This window comes from Oryctolagus cuniculus, chromosome 5, assembly GCF_051225735.1.
Source record: "Oryctolagus cuniculus isolate XC-2025 breed Fujian yellow rabbit chromosome 5, ASM5122573v1, whole genome shotgun sequence".
Taxonomy (NCBI): domain Eukaryota; kingdom Metazoa; phylum Chordata; class Mammalia; order Lagomorpha; family Leporidae; genus Oryctolagus; species Oryctolagus cuniculus.
This window is the reverse complement of record NC_142871.1, coordinates 74,130,057-74,148,486: the sequence shown is the minus strand read 5'-3', so window position 1 is coordinate 74,148,486 and position 18,430 is coordinate 74,130,057. Positions and strand designations below refer to the sequence as shown.

Genomic DNA, 18,430 nt, shown 5'->3' with positions numbered 1-18,430 from the left:
TACTTTCCTGTTTCTTTTCCTGTACAGAAACTTCTCAATTTGGTGCAATCTCACTTGTTAAACTTGGTTTTTATTGCCTGTGCCTCTGGGTTCTTTTCCAGGAACTCTCTGCCTAGGCTGATGTCTTGCAAGGTTTCCCCAATGCTGTCTAGTGGTTTGATGGTATTGGGTCATAGATTTAGTTCTTTAATCCATTTTGAATGCATTTTTGTGTAAGGTGTTTTTTGTTTAATATTTCTGCATGTGGAAATCCAGTTTTCCCAGCACCATTTGTTGAAGAGATTGTCCTTGATCCAGAGGATGATTTTATCTCCTAGGTCCAATATAAGTTGGATGTAGATGGTTGGACTTATTTCTGGCATTTCTATTCTGTTCCATTGGTCTATCCATCTGTTTTTGTACCAGTACGAGGATGTTTTGATTATAACTTCCTTATAGTATGTCTTGAAATCTGGTATTGTTATGCCTCTGGCTTTATTTTTGTTGTATAAGATTGTTTTAGCTATCCAAGGCCTCTTGTGTTTCCAAATGAATTTTAGCATCATTTTTTTTTTAGATCTGAGAAGAATGTCTTTGGTATTTTGATTGGTATTGCATTGAATCCATAAATTATTTTTTGGGAGAATGGACATTTGATGATACTGATTCTTCCGATCCATGAACATGGAAGTTTTTTTTTTTTTTCCCCATTTTTTTATGCCTTCATCTATTCTTTCTTTAGAGTTTTGTAATTCTCTTTGTAGAGATCTTTGACCTCCTTTGTTAAATTTATTTCAAGTTATTTAATTTTTTTTTGTAGCTATTGTGAATGGGATTGATCTTAGAAGTTCTTTCTCAGCCATGGCATTGTCTGTGTATACAAAGGCTGTTGTTTTTTTTGTGTGTGTTGATATCCTGCTATTTTACCAAACTCTTGTATGAGTTTCAGTAGTCTCCTAGTGGAGTCTTTTGGTTCCCCTCTCCATATATAATCATAGCATCAGCAAATAGGGATCGTTTGATTTCATCCTTACCGACCTGAATCAGTTGGATTTCTTTTTCTTGCCTGATGGCTCTGGCTAAAACGTCCAAGACTATATATGAATAGCAATGGAGAGAGTGGGCATCCTTGTCTGGTTCCAGATCTTAATGGGAATTCTTCCAACTTTTCCCCATTCAATATGATACTGGTCATGGGTTTGTAATAAATTGTCCTAATTATGTTGAGGAATGTTCCTTATAGACCGAATTTGTTTAGGGTTTTCATCATGAAATAGTGTTGTATTTTATCAAATGCTTTCTCTGCATCTATTGAGATAATCATACGGTTTTTGGTCTTCAATTTGTTAAAGTGATGTACCATATTGATTAATTTGCAAATGTTGAACTATCCCTGCATATCAGGGATAAATCCCACTTGGTCTGAGTGAATGATCTTCCTGATGTGTTGTTGAATTCAATTGGCCAAGATTTTATTGAGGATTTTTGACTATGTGTTCATCAGGGAAATTGGTCTATAGTTTTCTTTCTCTGTTATATCTTTTCCAGATTTAGGAATTAAGGTGATGCTGGCTTCATAGAAGGAATTTGGGAGGATTCCCTCCCTTTCACTAGTTTTAAATAGCTTGAGAAGAATTGGAGTTAGTTCTTTTTTAAATGTTTGGTAGAATTCAGCAGTGAATCCATATGGTACTGGGCTTTTCTTTGTTGGGAGGGCCTTTGTTACTAGCTCAGTTTGTGATTTGCTTATGGGTCTGTTTAGGTTTTCTATGCGTTCATGGCTCAGTTTAGGTAGGTTGTATGTGTCCAGGAATCTATCCATTTCTTCTAGGTTTCCCAGTTTGTTGGCATATACCTCTTTGTAGTAATTCCTGATTTTTTTTTTTTTTTTATTTCTGTGGTGTCTGTTGTTACATTTCATTTTTCATCTCTAATTTTATTGATTTTGGTCTTTTATCTCCTTTTTTTAGTTAGTTGGGCCAATAGTGTTTCAATATGTTTTTTATTTTTTGAAAAACCACCTCTTTGTTTTGCTGATCTTTTGTATTTTTTGTTTCAACTTTGTTGATTTCTTCTGTAATTTAAATTATTGATTTCCTTCTACTGGTTTTGGGTTTAGCTTGCTGTTTTTTTTTCCTAGATCCTTGAGGTACATGGATAGTTCATTTATTTAGTGCCCTTCCAGTTTCTTGATGTAGGCACCAATTGCTATAAATTTTCCTCTTAAAACTGTTTTAGCTGTGTCCCACAAATATTGTTATGTTGTGTTATCATCTTCATTTGTTTCCAGAAATTATTTGATTTCTCCTGTGACCCACTGTTCCTTCAGTAACATGTTGTTAATTTTCCATCTGTTTGCATATGATGTAGGGATTCTTGAGTTGTTTTCCAGCTTCATTGCATTGTGGACAGATAAGATGCATGGTATTACTAAGATTTTTTTGAATTTGCTGAGACTTGCTTTACGGCCTAGGAGGTGGTCAATCCTAGAGAAAGCTTCCTGTACTGGAGAGAAATATGTGTACTCTTTGGTTGTAAGATGGAATGTTCTGTAGATATCTGCTAGGTCTATTTGGTGTATGGTGTCAATTAACTCTGTTGTTTCCTTACTGATTTTCTGTTTCATCGTTCTGTCTATTGCTGAGATTGTGGTATTGAAGTCCCCCATCACTATTGTATTTGGATCTGTATCTCCATTTAAATTCTTTAACATTTCTTTTAAATAGCCAGATACCCTGTATTTGGGTGCATATACATTTATAATGGTGTCATTTTCCTGTTGAATTGATCCTTTGATCATTATATAGTGTCCTTCTCTGTCTCTATTGATGGTTTTTGTGTTAAAGTCTATATTGTCTGATATTAGGATGGCCACACCAGCTCTTTTTTGGTTTCTGTTATTATGGATTATCTTTTTCTGTCCTTTCACTTTCAGTCTGTGAGCACCTTTTTTGGTAAGATGTGTTTCTTGTAGGCAGCAAATAGATGGGTTTTCTTTTTAATCCATTCACCCAGTCTGTGTCTTTTAACTGGGGAGCTGAGACCATTTTCATTCAGTGTTATTATTGTTAAGTACTGACTTTGCCCTGCCATGTTTCTGTAAATAGTTCTGTTTATGTACTTTAGATTTCATTTGTTCCTTTGCTGGGTAATTATCTACTTTTCGAGTGATGTTTCTGTTTCTGTGTTTGTGTGTAGCACATGTTTTAGCATGTTTCCTAGGGCTAGATATGTATTTACAAATTCTTTCAATTTCTGTTTGCTCTAGAAGATCCTTATTTCTCCTTCATTCATAAATGAGAGATTTGTGGGGTACAGTAATCTGGGTTAACAGTATTCTTCTATTAGGACTTGGAGTATGTCTGCCATTCTCTCCTTGCCTGTAGGGTTTGATGAGAAGTCTGTTATCAGTTTAATCGAGTTTCTTTTGAATGTGATTTGGTGTTTCTCTCTGGCATATTTTGGGATCTTTTCTTTATGGACTACTGAGGAGAGCTTTGCTACTATGCTTTGAGGCAAGGATCTTCTCCGGTCATGTGTGTTGGGAGTTCTGTGTACTTCCTGAACTTGGATGTCTCTTTCTCTGTGGTGGGTGGAGGGGTTCTGCTATTATTTCATTAAGAAGGCCTTCTGATCCTTTCTCTGTTTTGATGCCTTCTGGAATTCCTAGGATCTGTATGTCAGATCACTTGATAGAATATTGCAGATCTCCAACAGTGTTTTTCAGTTTCCTAATTTCTTCTTCTTGTGCTAGGTCTGACTGTGTTATTTCCAGAAATTTGTCTTCTAGTTATGATATTTGTTCTTCTCTCTCATTTATTCTACTTTTGAGACTATCCACAATTTGCTCTATTAAATTCTTCATATCTAGAATTTCATTCTTATTTCTCTTCAATATCTCAATTTCTTGAGAAGACTTTTCATTTAGGTCATGAATGTGTTTCTGATTGCTTCTATGTAATTTGATGATTTATTTTCTGAATTCTGTTTCTGGTATATCCTCAATCCCTTCTTCTTCTGCTTCTATTATTGAAGAGCTGTTGTAATGTTCCATTCTGAGGCTAATACTATCTTCCTTAGTCATTAAAATTTTCCCCTTGTTTTTCTGCATTTCTCATTCCTTTTTTCTTTAATATGTGTCTGGGTGCTTGTGGTCAGATGGGTGTGCACAAGGAAGGCAAATACGGTAGCACCGTGTTTACATTCTGAGATGTAAACAAACAATATGGCTTCTCCCAGCCATCTACATTTCCAGTTGATGGAGGGAGAGATGTGGATGGGCAGGGGTATGCCTGAGTTCTCCATCTTTTTCATATTCTTCTCTCTTGGAATTTCAAACAGTTCATCCGGCTCTCCCACCTGCTGCTAACCATAGCTCCGTGGACTCACTACCTCAAGACACACCTGGACCACCTGAGAATGTGGGAGGGCATGGCATCAGTCACCCCACTCAGCTTTTCCACCACACCTGTGCTGCTGTGTCTCAGTGACACTTTGCTCCCTCTGTTTGGTCCTGGTCAGTCTCTGCTGGACACCCAGGTCAGTCTCTGCTGGACACCCAGGCTTCTCCGCTCAAAGCTCTCATGTCTCTGTCACCAGCCCATATCTCCTTTCCTTATTAACAATCTGTTTTACCCCTGAGATTCAGAACTTCTTGTTGCTATACTGCCATCTTGGCTCCTCCTGCCCTACATTTTCTTATGTTGTTTTTCATGATCCTTATTTTTTTTTTCATTTAAAAAACTAGTTTTATTAGAGTCAAAGGCCTCCTGCCAGAGTGGCATGGAGTGGGTATTTCCAAGAGAGGAAAAACCTCAAAGGACCCCATGGCACTGGGGTTTTTTAGTAAATTATTGAAGAAAAAAAATTGACAATCAGATTGGTATCCAGTTACCAGGCAGGGACAAAACACATTAAAAGACATAATTTATAATCCTTTATCCTATCTGGCTTGCTCATGATAAAACAACAAACCTGCAAAGAATCTCTTACTAAATAAGGAAAGTTCACAGAATCCAGAAAGTTAGTTATGAACCTATATTTTTGGGAAGCCAATATTCAAGCAAGCATAATCCCTCTAGTCTCTAAAAGAAATATTAAACAAAAAACAAGTCTCATATCTAGAGATTGCTAACAGAATTTTTTGCCAATAATGCATGCCTTCTACCTTTGCTACCAAGGATACTATTATTTGTTACTGCACCTCCCAACATATATTTTACTCCATACCCTTCAAAGTCCTACCAACTTAAAATGAAAGAACTTAATAACTAAATGATGAATGTGAGGGAATCTTATAGTTGAAAACATCAAAAGGTCTCCAACAATATTTGTTTAGAAGGGGAAAGAATGAGATATAATGAGGAGATTGAGGGAAACTTCCTAGGAAACTTGTAGAATTAACGTTGTCTTTCTCTAGTCAGGATAGGGATATTTCTCTAGGAATCCTTGGTGTCTGCAATGCTACTCACACTTACCAGTGTCTTTGAGTCTTATGAGAAATTTTTTTTTTCAATAAGAAGGTTAAAGAAGAGGCAGGGTCATGGGAAGAGGTGGTGCTGTAGCTTAGCTGGTAAAGCCCTCATATGGGCATCAGTTCCATTCTGGATGCTCCACTTCCAATTCAGCTCTCTGCTATGGCCTGGGAAAGCAGTAGAATATGGCCTGAGTCCTGGGGTGCCTGCACCCACGTAGGAGACAAGGTAGAAGCTCCTGGCTCCTGGCTTCGGATTGGCACAGCTCCGGCTGTTACAACCATCTGGGGAGTGAAGTGGACGGAAGACGTCTCTCTCTTCCTGTATCACTGCCTCAGCCTCTCTGTAACTCTGCCTTTCAAATAAATAAATAAATAAATAGATCAATCTTAAAAATAGAAGGGGGGGATAAAAGAAGAGATTTCCTACTTCTGCTAAGCTACCTGACATTATGCCCAAATATGGAAGTGGGCAGAAATGTTAAATGCTTTAAAAATTGTGCAGGGATCAATATTATCCCTTAAAGTGAGTAACTCAAATAGAATATAAATGGGAGAGGTTGGTGTAGAGGAGAGTAAAGATATGATAGTATCCTTGCATTCTTAAAAATTATACATACACCCACGTACACATATTTAATTTTTTCTTTTTTCAAAAGTTGATTTGTTTATTTTAGAAACCATAAGCTCCTTACTCTGTGAACTCATTTATGTTTACTTGATTTCAGAGTCAAAAGTTACCCTACACTCACTCTGCTTCTTTTGTGGCCTTTTCTGTTGTGGCTTAAATTCTTTTTAGAGCTACTATGGTAGTTTTTCTATAGTATAATGTAGATATTATTGTAAAATAAAACAAACAATTTTGTGATAGGCATTATAGTTAATTTAGGTTCAGAGAGACAGGCAAGTGTAGTAAAATCTTTTGACTGAAGATTACCCCTGAGGATGTCTGGCAAAATAATGGGTGAACAGAGGCAGCTACAGATAAGTCATCGACCTCCCCACATATATTTTACTCCATCACTCTTAAATGATTTTCCTATGCTCACCAAAATCAGCTATTTGCTTTGACTGACTTGATTTCATTTAACTGGACTTAGAGCAATCTGAAGACTGATAAAATTGTCTTGATACATTTGAGTATCATTTTTTAAAAAATTGAACTGGAATTCACATGACACAAAAATAACTATTTTAAAGTGTAGAAGTCAGTGGCATTTGATATACTTGCAAACTTGTACAGCCATTTACCCTCAATCTTGCTCCAAATATTCACATCAACTCAAAAGAAACCCGTATCCATTAAGCAGCTTCTACTCAACCCTATTTTTCTAAACCCCTGACAACAACATTTTTGTTTTCTGATTATGTCCTTGGACTTGACAAACAAGAAAAGAAAAAGAGAAAATTGAACTTCTATTTTGGATTTTCTATAAATGGAAACATGCAATTTTGTTTGACTTCCTTCACTTAACATTATGTTTCTAAGGTTCAGCCATATTGTACCATGTATTAGTACTTCACTGTTTTGTAAGCAAATAATATTCAATTGTGTTGATATACTACGTTTTTTTTACTTATCAATCTATTCATTCATTTGGATTTTTCTACCATTTGATACTGTGAAGAATGCTATGAACACTCATATGTTCTTACATGATTGTATTGTATGTGTCATCACATATATGATTTGAAAATATTTTCTCCCAATTGGTAATTTGTCTTTTCACTTTTTTATCACCTTCTTTGCACAAAAGTTTTTGATTTTAATGAAGTCCAATTTGCTTATATTTTTCTTCTGTTGCTTATATTTTGATATCATATTTAAGAATCCATTATTGGGTCCTATGTCATCAATATTTACACCAATATTTTATTTAAGATTTTTAGAGTTATAGATATTACCTTCATTTCTTTAATTTGAGTTTTTCCACTTTATTCCTTGTATGTAAATTCCATTCACCCCAGTCCCATTTGTTAAAAAACATTTTTTTCTCCATTGAATGCTCTTGGCATCTTTAGCAAAACTCAGTTGACCATAATGTTTATTTCTGTACACTTAATTTTCTATTAATCTATACTTTTCTCATTAAAGGGGTACTACACATGTTTTTGATTACAATAGATGTTTTAGAATAATTTGAAATTAGGAAGTATTAATCCTCTGATTTCACTTGTGTTTTGTCATATTGTTTTGGCTATTCAGGATTGCTCATTTTTTACATAAATTTCAAGATCAGATTTTCCATTTTTGTCAACAATATCATTGAAACTCCCATAAAGATTGCATTAAGTATATAGAGCATTCTGGGTGGCATAGATATATTATAATATAGTCTTTTAATCCATGATCAGAATATGTCTTTCATTTTTAGATCTCTTAATTTCTTTCAGCAATTTTTATAATTCACAGAGTGTATATCTTATAATTACATGGTTAAAATTATTCTTAAATATTCTGTTCTTTAAGTAACTATTTTAATTTAATATTTAATTTTTATTACTATAAAGAGGACAGATTTCATGTATCTCTTAGATACATTTCTAAGAAGGTAACCATATTTTTATAGTGGTTTTTCCACCCATAACCTCCCTCCCATCCACAACCATCCCTCTCCCACTCTCTTTCCCATCACATTCTTCATCAAGATTCATTTCAATTATCTTTATACAGAAGATCAACTTAGTATATACTAAGTAAAGATTTCAACAGTTTGCACCCACACATATACACAAAGTATAAAGTACTGTTTGAGTAGTAGTTTTACTGTTAATTCACATAGTACAACACATAAGGACAAGATAACTGCATGGGGAGTAGGTGCACAGTGACTCCTGTTGTTGACTTAACAAATTGACACTCTTATTTATGACGTCAGTAATCACCCAAGGCTCTTGTCATGAGCTGCCAAGGCTATGGAAGCCTCTTGAGTTCACCAACTTCGATCTTGTTTAGATTAGTCCATATTCAAAGTGGAAGTTCTTGCCTCCCTTCAGAGAAAGGTACCTCCTTCTTTGATGGCCCGTTCTTCCTGCAGGGATCTCACTCACAGAGATCTTTCATTTAAGTCATTTTTTTTGGCCACAGTGTCTTGGCTTTCCATGCCTGCGAAACTCTCATGGGCTTTTTAGCCAGCTCTGAATGCTTTAAGAGCTGATTCTGAGGCCAGAGTTCTGTTTAGGACATTTGCTATTCTATGAGTCTGCTGTGTATGCTGCTTCCCATGTTGGATCATTCTCTCTTTTTTGATTCTATCAGTTATTATTAGTAGACACTGGTGTTATTTATGTAATCACTTTGACACTTAATCCTATATTTTGATCTATTATGAGCTTAAACTGATCACTTTAACAGGTAAGATGGCATTGGTACATGCCACCTTGATGGGATTGAATTGGTATCCCCTGGCACATATCTCGCTCTACCATTAGGGGTAGTCCGAGTGAGTATGTGCCGAACTGTACATCTCTTCCCTCTCTGATTCCCACATTTATATTTCACAGGGAACACTTTTCAGTTAAATTTTAACAACTAGAAATAATTGTGTGTTAATTACAGAGTTCAACCAATGGTATTAAGTAGAACAAAAAGATACTAAAAGGAATAAAGTAGTAACTTGTTCCTCCACAGTCAGGACAAGGACTGATCAAGTCACTGTCTCTCATAGTGTCCATTTCACTTCAATAGGTTTCCTTATAGGTGCACAGTTAGTTGTCACCAATCAGGGAGAACATATGATATTTGTCCTTTGGGATTAGCTTAGTTCACTCAGCATGATGTTTTCCAGATTCCTCCATCTTGTTGCAAATGACTGGGTTTCATTGTTTTTGACTGCTGTATAGTATTCTAGAGTACATATCCCATGATTTCTTTATCCAGTCTACTGTTGATGGGCATTTAGGTTGATTCCAGATCTTAGCTATTGTGAATTGAGCTGCAATAAACATTAAGGTGCAGACAGCTTTTATGTTTGCCAATTTAATTTCCTTTGGGTAAATTCCAAGGAGTGTGATGACTGGGTTGTATGGCAGGGTTATATTCAGGTTTCTGAAGAATCTCCAGACTGACTTCCATAGTGGCTTAACCAGTTTGCATTCCCACCAACAGTGGGTTAGTGTCCCATTTTCCCCACATTCTTGCCAGCATCTGTTCTTAGTTGATTTCTGTATGTGAGCCATTCTAATTGGGTGAGGTGTAACCTCATTGTGGTTTTGATTTGCATTTCTCTGATGGCTAGATTTCCTGAACATTTTTTTATGTGTCTATTGGCCATTTGGGTTTCCTCTTATGAAAAATGTCTATTGAGTTCCTTGGCCCATCTCTTAACTGGGTTGTTTGTTTTGTTGTTGTGGAGTTTCTTGATCTCTTTGTAGATTCTGGTTATTAATCCTTTATCAGTTACATAATTAGGAAATATTTTGTCCAATTCTGTTGGTTGCTTCTTCAGTTTCCTGTTTCTTTTGCAGTACAGAAACTTCTCAATTTGATGTAATCCCAATTGTTAATTATGGCTTTGTCTACCTGTGCCTCCGGGGTCTTTCCAAGAAGTCCTTGCCTATGCCTATATCTTGCAGGGTTTCCCCAATGTTCTCTATAAGCTGATGGTGTCGGTCGTAGATTTAGATCTTTAATCCATGCTGAGTGGATTTTTGTGTAAGGTGTAAGGTAGGGGTCTTGCTTCATGCTTCTGCATATGGAAATCCAGTTTTCCCAGCACCATTTATTGAATAGACTGTCCTTGCTCCAGGAATTGATTTTAGATCCTTGATCAAATATAGGTTGGCTGTAGATATTTGGATTGATTTCTGGTGTTTCAATTCTGTTCCATTGGTCTATCCATCTGTTTCTGTACCAGTACCATGTTGGTTTGATAACAACTGCCCTGTAGTATGTCCTGAAATCTGGTATTGTGATGCCTCCGGCTTTGTTTTTGTTGTACAGGATTGCTTTAGCTATTCAAGTGCCTGTGCCTCCTGTGCCTCCTTCTCCTGTGCCTCCATATGAATTTCAGCATCATTTTTTCCAGATCTGAGAAGAAGGTCTTTGGTATTTTGATTGGTATCACATTGAATCTGTAAATTGCTTTTGGGAGAATGGACATTTTGATGATGTTGATTCTTCCAATTCATGAGCATGGAAGATTTTTCCATTTCTTGGTATCCTCTTCTATTTCTTTCTTTAAGATTTTGTATTTCTCAACATAGACATCTTTGACATCCTTGGTTAAATTTATTACAAGGTATTTGATTGTTTTTGTAGCTATTGTGAACGGGATTGACCTTAGAAGTTCTTTTTCAGCTGTGGCATTGCCTGTGTATACAAGGCTGTTGATTTTTGTGCATTGATTGTATATCCTGCTACTTTGCCAAACTCTTCTATGAGTTCCAATAGTCTCTTAGTAGAGTTCTTTGGATCCTCTAAATAAAGAATCATATCATCTGCAAAGAGGGATAATTTGACTTCTTCCTTCCCAACTTGTATGCCTTTAATTTCTTTTTCTTGCCTAATGGCTCTGGCTGACTTCCAGAACTATGTTGAATAGTATTGGTGAGAGTGGGCATCCCTGTCTGGTACCAGATCTCAGTGGGGATGCTTCCAACTTTTCCCCATTCAATAGGATGCTGGCCATGGGTTTTTCATAAGTTGCTTTGATTGTATTGAGGAGTGTAACTTCTATACCCAGTTTGCTTAGAGTTTTCATCATGAAAGGGTGTTGTATTTTATAGAATGCTTCCTATGCACTTATTGAGATCATCATATGTTTTTTTTTCCTGCACATTGTTAATGTGGTGTATCACATTGATTTATTTGCGAATGTTGAACCATCCCTGCATACCAGGGATAAATCCCACTTGGTCTGGGTGGATGATCTTTCTGATGTGTTGTTGCATTCTATTGGCCAGAATTTTATTGAGGATTTTTGCATCTATGTTCCTCAGGGATATTGGTCTGTAATTCTCTTTCAATGCTGCATCTTTTTCCGGCTTAGGAATTAAGGTGATGCTGGCTTCATAGAAAGAATTTGGGAGGATTCCCTCTTTTTCGATTGTTCTGAATAGTTTGAGAAGAAATGGAGTTAGTTCTTCTTTAAATGTCTGGTAGAATTCAGCAGTGAATCCATCTGGTCCTGGGCTTTTCTTTGTTGGGAGGGCCTTTGTTACTGATTGAATTTATGACTCAATTTGGGTCTGTTTAGGTTTTCTGTATCTTCCTGGAACAATTTAGGTAGGTTGTATGTGCCCAGGAATCTATCCACTTCTCATAGATTTTCCTGTTTGCTGGCATATAACTCTTTGTAGTAATTTCTGATGATTCTTTTTATTTCTGTGGTGTCTGTTGTTACATTCCTTTTTTTTTTCATCTGATTATATATTGTTTTTGGTCTTTTCTCTTCTTTTTTTAGTTAGTTGGGCCAATGGTGTATTAATTTTGTGTAATTTTTCAAAACACCAGCTCTTCGTTTGGCTGATCTTTTGTAATATTTTTTTTTTTGGATTCCATTCTGTTGATTTCTTCTCTAGTTTTAATTATTTCTCTTCTTATACTAGTTTTGGGTATGGTTTGCTACAGTTTTTCTAGATCCTTGAGATACATTGATAGCTCATTTTTTGGGTGCCTTTCCAATTTCTTAATGTAGGCACCCATTGCTATACACTTTCCTCTTAACACTGTTTTGCTGTATCCCATAAATTTTGATATGTTGTGTTATTATCCTATTTACTTCCAGAAAGGTTTTGATTTCTCTTTTTATTTCTTCTATGACCCACTGTTCATTCAGGAGCATGTTGTTCAGTCTCCGTGTGTTTGCATATGCTCTAGGGATTCCTGAGTTGCTAATTTTCAGCTTCATTTCATTGTGCTCTGAGATCCAGCATGGTATGATTTCAATTCTTTTGAATTTGCTGAGACTTGCTTTATGGCCTAGTATGTGGTCAATCCTAGAGAAGGTTCCATGCACTGCTGAGAAGAATGTGTATTCTTGAAGTGTAGGATGAAAAGTTCTGTAGATATATGTTAGATCCATTTGGTCTATAGTGTCGATTAAATCTGCCGTTTCCTTGTTGATCTTCTGTCTGGTTGATCTGTCTATTTCTGAGAGTGGAGTATTGAAGTCTGCCAATACTATTGTATTGGTGTCTAAGTCTCCCTTTAAGTTCCTTAACAATCTTTTGAATAACCCAGTGCCCTGTAACTAGGTGCATATACATATATAATAGTTATATCTTCGTGTTGCATTGATCCCTTAATCATTATATAATGCCCCTCTTTGTCTCTCTTAACAGTTTTTGTGTTAAAGTTCATTTTTTTCTGATATTAAGATGGCTATGCCAGCTCTTTTTTGGTTTCTGTTGGCATTTATTGTAGATACAACTTTAGGAATATACCCCATACCACCCCACCCCAACCTCCATCCCACCTCCCTCTCCCTCTCCCACCTCCTTCTTCATTATGGTTCAATTTTAGTATGATTTTATATATAGAGGACCAAATCCATGCTAAGCATAGACTTCAGCAGTTTGCACCCACGGACATATACAACATATAGAGTACAGTTTGGGGATAAAATTTGCAGTCGATTCTCACATTACAATTCATTACGGACAGAGGTCCTACATGGGAACAAGTGAACAGTGACTTCTTTTGTTCCTTTAACAATTAACACTCTTTTTTATGATGTTGGTGATCATCTGAAGCTCTTGCCATGGGCTTCTTAGGCTATGGAAGCCTTTTGTGACCATAGACTCCATCAGTATTTGGACACGACTGTAAGCAAAGTGAATGTTCTCTCTTCCCTTCAGAGAGGAGTATTTTTTTTTGTTGACCCTTTCTTTCCACTGAGGTCTCACAGAGATCCTCCGTGTAGGTTAAGCAATAGCATAATCCAATTTATAATCACATGCTTAATGTACCATTACCCATAACATTCAAAGACCACTGTCCCACAGAAGAATAGATAAGGGCTGAAAACAATAATCAAACCATAAGATGTCAGTTTCATTCATATATATATTCTGTATTAACTACCACATATGATCTTTGTCTTTTGTGGAAATGGCTTATTTCACTCAATATAATGGTTTCTAGCTGCATCCAGTTTGTTGCAAAAGACAGGGTTTTATTATTTTTTTTTATTGCTGAGTAGTATCACATTTTCTTTGTACAGTCATCAGTTGATCGACATCTGAGTTGATTCATATATTAGCTATTATGAATTGCGCTGCAATAAATGTGGGGGTACAAATAACTCTTTCTAATGCTGATTTCATTTCCTTTGGGTAAATTCCTAGGAGTAGGGTGTCTAGGTCATATGTTAGACCTATGTTCAGATTTCTGGGGAATCTCCATATTATCTTCCATAATGGTTGTTCCAGTTTACATTCTCACCAACAGTTGATTAGGGAACACTTTTCCCTACATTCCTACCAGCATTCATTATTATTTTTTGATTTTTGGATGACATCTATTCTAATGGGCTTGAGGTAAGACTTCATTGTTGTTTTTATTTTTATTTCCCTGGTGACTAATGATGTTGAACATTGTTTTATGTGCCTCTTGGCTATTTGTGTTTCATCCTCCAAAAAATGCCTATTCTTGTTTTGTCCATTTCTTAACTGGATTGTTGTGGAGTTTCTTGAACCATTCATACATCTTGTATATTAATTCTTTATCAGATGCATAGTTTGAAAAGGATTTCTTCCATTGTTTCATTTGCCTCTTCACTTTGTTGAGTGTTTTCTTTGCTATACAGAAACATATTATCTTGATGTAATCCCATTTGTCTATTTTTGTTTTATTGCCTATGTTTCTGGGGTCTTTTCTAAGAAGTCTTTGCCTATATCTTGCAGAGCTTCAGCAGTGTTTTCTTCTAATAATATGAAAATATCATGTCATAGAATTAGATCCTTGATCCATTCTGAGTTGATATTTGTGTAAGGTGTAAAGTAGGGGTCTTGTTTCATATTTCTGGACATGGGGTGATTAAAATTTTTTAAATTTTATTTTCAAATGTTAATTGCTTGTGTATAGATCTACCTTATTTTTATGTGTTGATATTTACCCTGCAATATTGATGAATAATTTACTTACTATAACAGTCTTAGGAATTTCTATATATAATATCATGCCATTTGTAAATAAAAATAATTTTGTACCCTCCATTCCAATGAGTATATCTATTATTTATTTTTCTTGCCTACTTGCCTAGGCTACACCTTCCAGTAAAAGGTTGAATAAAAATGATGTAAATGGATATCCTTGTCTTTTTCATAATCTAAGGGGGAAAGCTTTAATTTTCTCATCATTGAACATAATGTGGGCTTTTTATAAGTGCCCTTTATTATGTTGAGTATTTTTTGTCATGAAAGTGTGTTGGGTTTTATAAAATCCTTTTTTCTAAATTAATTAGATGATTATGTGTTTCCCTAGTCCCCTTTTGTCTCTTAATATTCTGCATCCCATTGATTTTTATATATTGAACTCTTCTGAGGCATCATTTTAAATTTTAACATATATATGAACCATGGATTTTGCTAACAGTTGCATGCATACTTTGATTTATTTGAGATAGATGCAAACTAATACTACTTCACCAACAGATGGCATAAAATCATTTGTAGGAAACTATTTTCCAGTCATGCATGAGCAATATGAATTGCAAGGGGGGTAACAGTCTTCAAAGTGTCCCTTTGCCACTTATAAATGAGAGCCTATAATGCTTCCCTTTCCTTTGCCTGGAGATGTGACTCTGAAGTTTGTTTCAGAAATGAGAGCCTATAATATTTCCCTTTCCTTTGCCTGGAGATGTGACTCTGAAGTTTGTTTCATAATGCCTCTCAGAAAGTTCTGTTAGGTTAGACAACCAGTTGTTCATAATGACTGTGACTTGATAATATACTCTTTAATATAATATATATATATTTATTTATTTATTTTCCCTTCTGTTTTCATTTCCCCTATCTCTTGATCATACTTCCTGAATTTGTCTTCTCAAATAAATTGATCACTTTTAGACATTATGTTTGATCTTTATTTTGGGAAAACTAGGCCAAGTTACAGGTAAAGTATCTGTTGTACTCATAGGGTAACATTGCATAATGTAGCAGAAGCTGACAGGGTATGTTGAAACTCCCGTGTTTGGTCTTGCCACTTTTACCAGATGTGACATAGAGCTGTAGAACTGTTTTGTTTTCATTTCTGGGGATGCTGAAATGATTTTTATTATTGATTTGATGTTTAGAGTTGTTCTTGAACTCATTGAAACTTCTTTCCCTTACTATTTTTTCTCTTCTTGAATTTTGGGCATCTTCTAAAATAATTGCCTTCATTAATTGGAAAGCAATAACTTCCAGGAATTGGAATAAGAAGGGTGATTCTTAGGAGTATATGTAAATTTTGAATTAATGGGAGTGATAATTAATATAACAAATTATATTATAAAATTATTATGTATCAGGCACTGCATTAAGTTTAATCCTAACATCCCCATAAAGCAAGTGCTAATATTAGCTCCATCTTACCTTTAAGAGTTTTAAATATACCCCAAGTAACACTGGTCTCAATCTTGTTTTAGATGACCTTAAGATGTTCTTCCTGTGAATGAGTTAACATTCTAGCTATAAAATTCATGAAATGTTTGAATAAAAGCTCCATAAAAAGTAAACACCTTGTCTGAGATTCTGTCCCTTTTAAAATGAAAACTGAGCTAGTGCAAACAAATTACGGACAAGTTAGCCTTTGATATAGAAAACTTGGTTTCAGGGTATGCTGCTATTTTTGATGAAATCTTGAAATAGAACAAAGCTGCACTTAACGGACTTGATTCTCTTGATGATATACTCTGAGCTTTTAAATCTCAGTGTTGCTCTTGTGTCTACACAGATTGAGTTGGGAGATGTTAATTTTTTGTTATTTGTCTTCTAGATGTCCTTGGCATGTATACCTCAATGGAATCCAGTTCATCTCCAATCTGTCAGAAGACATCATAGGTGGTTCGGCTCCTTATGTCCAAAGTCTGCACAAAAAATATGTGAGTACACTGAAATAAAGAGGCCAATATTGCTGTTTTCAAGCATCTTCTAAAATGATTTTGTAGTGGCTAATATATTGGAATGAAGTCACCTACCAGTTCCAGACTGAGGAGAGAAGGATAATGTTTGGTCAATATTAGAAAAATATCTCCTTGGAATTGTGCTAATGAGTGTTTTGTTGTTCCAGAAAGGCTTTGATGAACATGACTCTAAGTTAAACCCAAGGTTAACTCACTGCAAAGATTAGTCTCCAGTGTATTTATCAAGTAGCTTCAGTATTATCATATGATACAGCATATATTTATTCTCCAGTGAAAATTTCCCACTGTAAACTATCACCTCTTTTATTCCTGTATTTTAAGGAGGTAACATGATCCCTTCTCTCTGCCTCTGAATCATGTTACTATCATATCAAAAGAACCCTAGAACTTTGTAAGGCTTACTAGTGAAGCTAGTGGCTATACCCAGAAATTAGACATTTTAATGCCTCGAGAAACTGTTTTACAATTTTTGCATATGTAAGTTTGAGGAGACAAAATGATTATTCCTCTTGGCAAAAATACTATCTTTTACATTTTTTATTTCTAGGGATTCAGACAATGACCAATAACTGAATTTTCATTTTTTGTGAGTGTTTATTTAGTCTTTGAAAATCAGAACTAAATCATCTTAATGATAGATATTATATGTTGAAAAATAGCATAATTCAATTAGTTCCATGTAAAGTTAGAGAAGGGGATATTTAATATTTTTACTAAATAAATATACTTCACTTTTTAGCCAGTAGGCTAAAACTGTCTTTCTTCACTTTTGATTCGTTTAAAGTTGACGTCAGTTTCCCATATCAGCCAAGCTTCTTGATACAGTTTATATTCATAAATGAATAAGCTTCAGAGAAGAAGGTATTTATTCTCATACTTGCAGACTCTTTCTGTAGGAATGAAAATGGAATGGAGTATTCTAAATTAAAGAATAATATTTTTAGAAAGCTTAGGTTTTTTTTTCAATATTTGTTATTAATTTGAAAGGCAGAGTTATAGAGAGGTAGACACACACACACACACACACACACAGAGAGAGAGAGAGAGAGAGAGAGAATATCTTCCATTTACTGGTTCATTCCCCAAATGGCTGCAAAATCTGGAGCTGGGCTGATCTGTAGCCAGGAGCCAAAAGCCAGGATCCAGGAGCTTCTTCTGGGTCTCCCATGTGGATGAGGGTGCCCAAGAACTTGGGCTATCCTCTGCTGCTTTCTTAGGTACAGCTCCCTGCTTAGCAGGGAGCTGAATCAGAAGTGAAGCAGCTGAGTCTTGAACCGGCAACCAAATGGGTTGCTGGCATTGCAGGTGGCAGCTTTACCCACTATGACAGAATGGCAGCCCCAAGAATAATATTTTTTTTAAATAATAATCTAAGGGCTGGTATTATGGTGCAACAGGTCGAGCTGCCACTTGCAATGCCAGTATCCCATGTTGGAGTGCTGGTTGGAGTTCACTTCTCTTCAAGCTCCCTGCTAATGTGCCTAGGAAGACAGTGGATGATGGCCGTGTGCTACCCATTTGAGAGACCCATGTTGAGTTCCTTGCTGCTAGCATTGGTGTGGCCCAGTCCTGTGCGTTGGGGCCATTTGGAAGATCTCTTCTATTCTGTGTCTCCTTCTCTTTCTGTCACTATGCTTTTCAAGCAAGTAAGTATATCTTTAAGGAATAATAGCCTAAATTGTTTAAATAAAGAAAAGGAAAAAAAAGCTCTTTAGAATGCTGATTACTCTTAATTAAAAGAAAAAAAGAGAAATTTTGCCTGTTTATATGGCTTATGTTTTATTACACATCCTAATTAGGGAATTAAGGATTGTTGTAGAGTCTAGATAGAACTCAAACTAGCTCTTATTTTAAGACTTCTTGATAATCTTAATGGATCTAATGATTTTTGGGAGAATTCTAATTTCCA

General features: G+C 35.6%; 1 long non-coding RNA gene across 1 annotated transcript in view; it reads left to right on the top strand.

Annotated features, from left to right (window-relative positions):
- LOC149126554 (uncharacterized) overlaps window positions 1-18,430 on the top strand; it is a 519,369-nt gene that overhangs the window by 374,722 nt on the left and 126,217 nt on the right. Inside the window, exon 2 of the long non-coding RNA XR_016233841.1 lies at window positions 16,374-16,479. This is a non-coding gene — a long non-coding RNA (uncharacterized LOC149126554). The remainder of the gene's footprint in view (window positions 1-16,373; window positions 16,480-18,430) is intronic.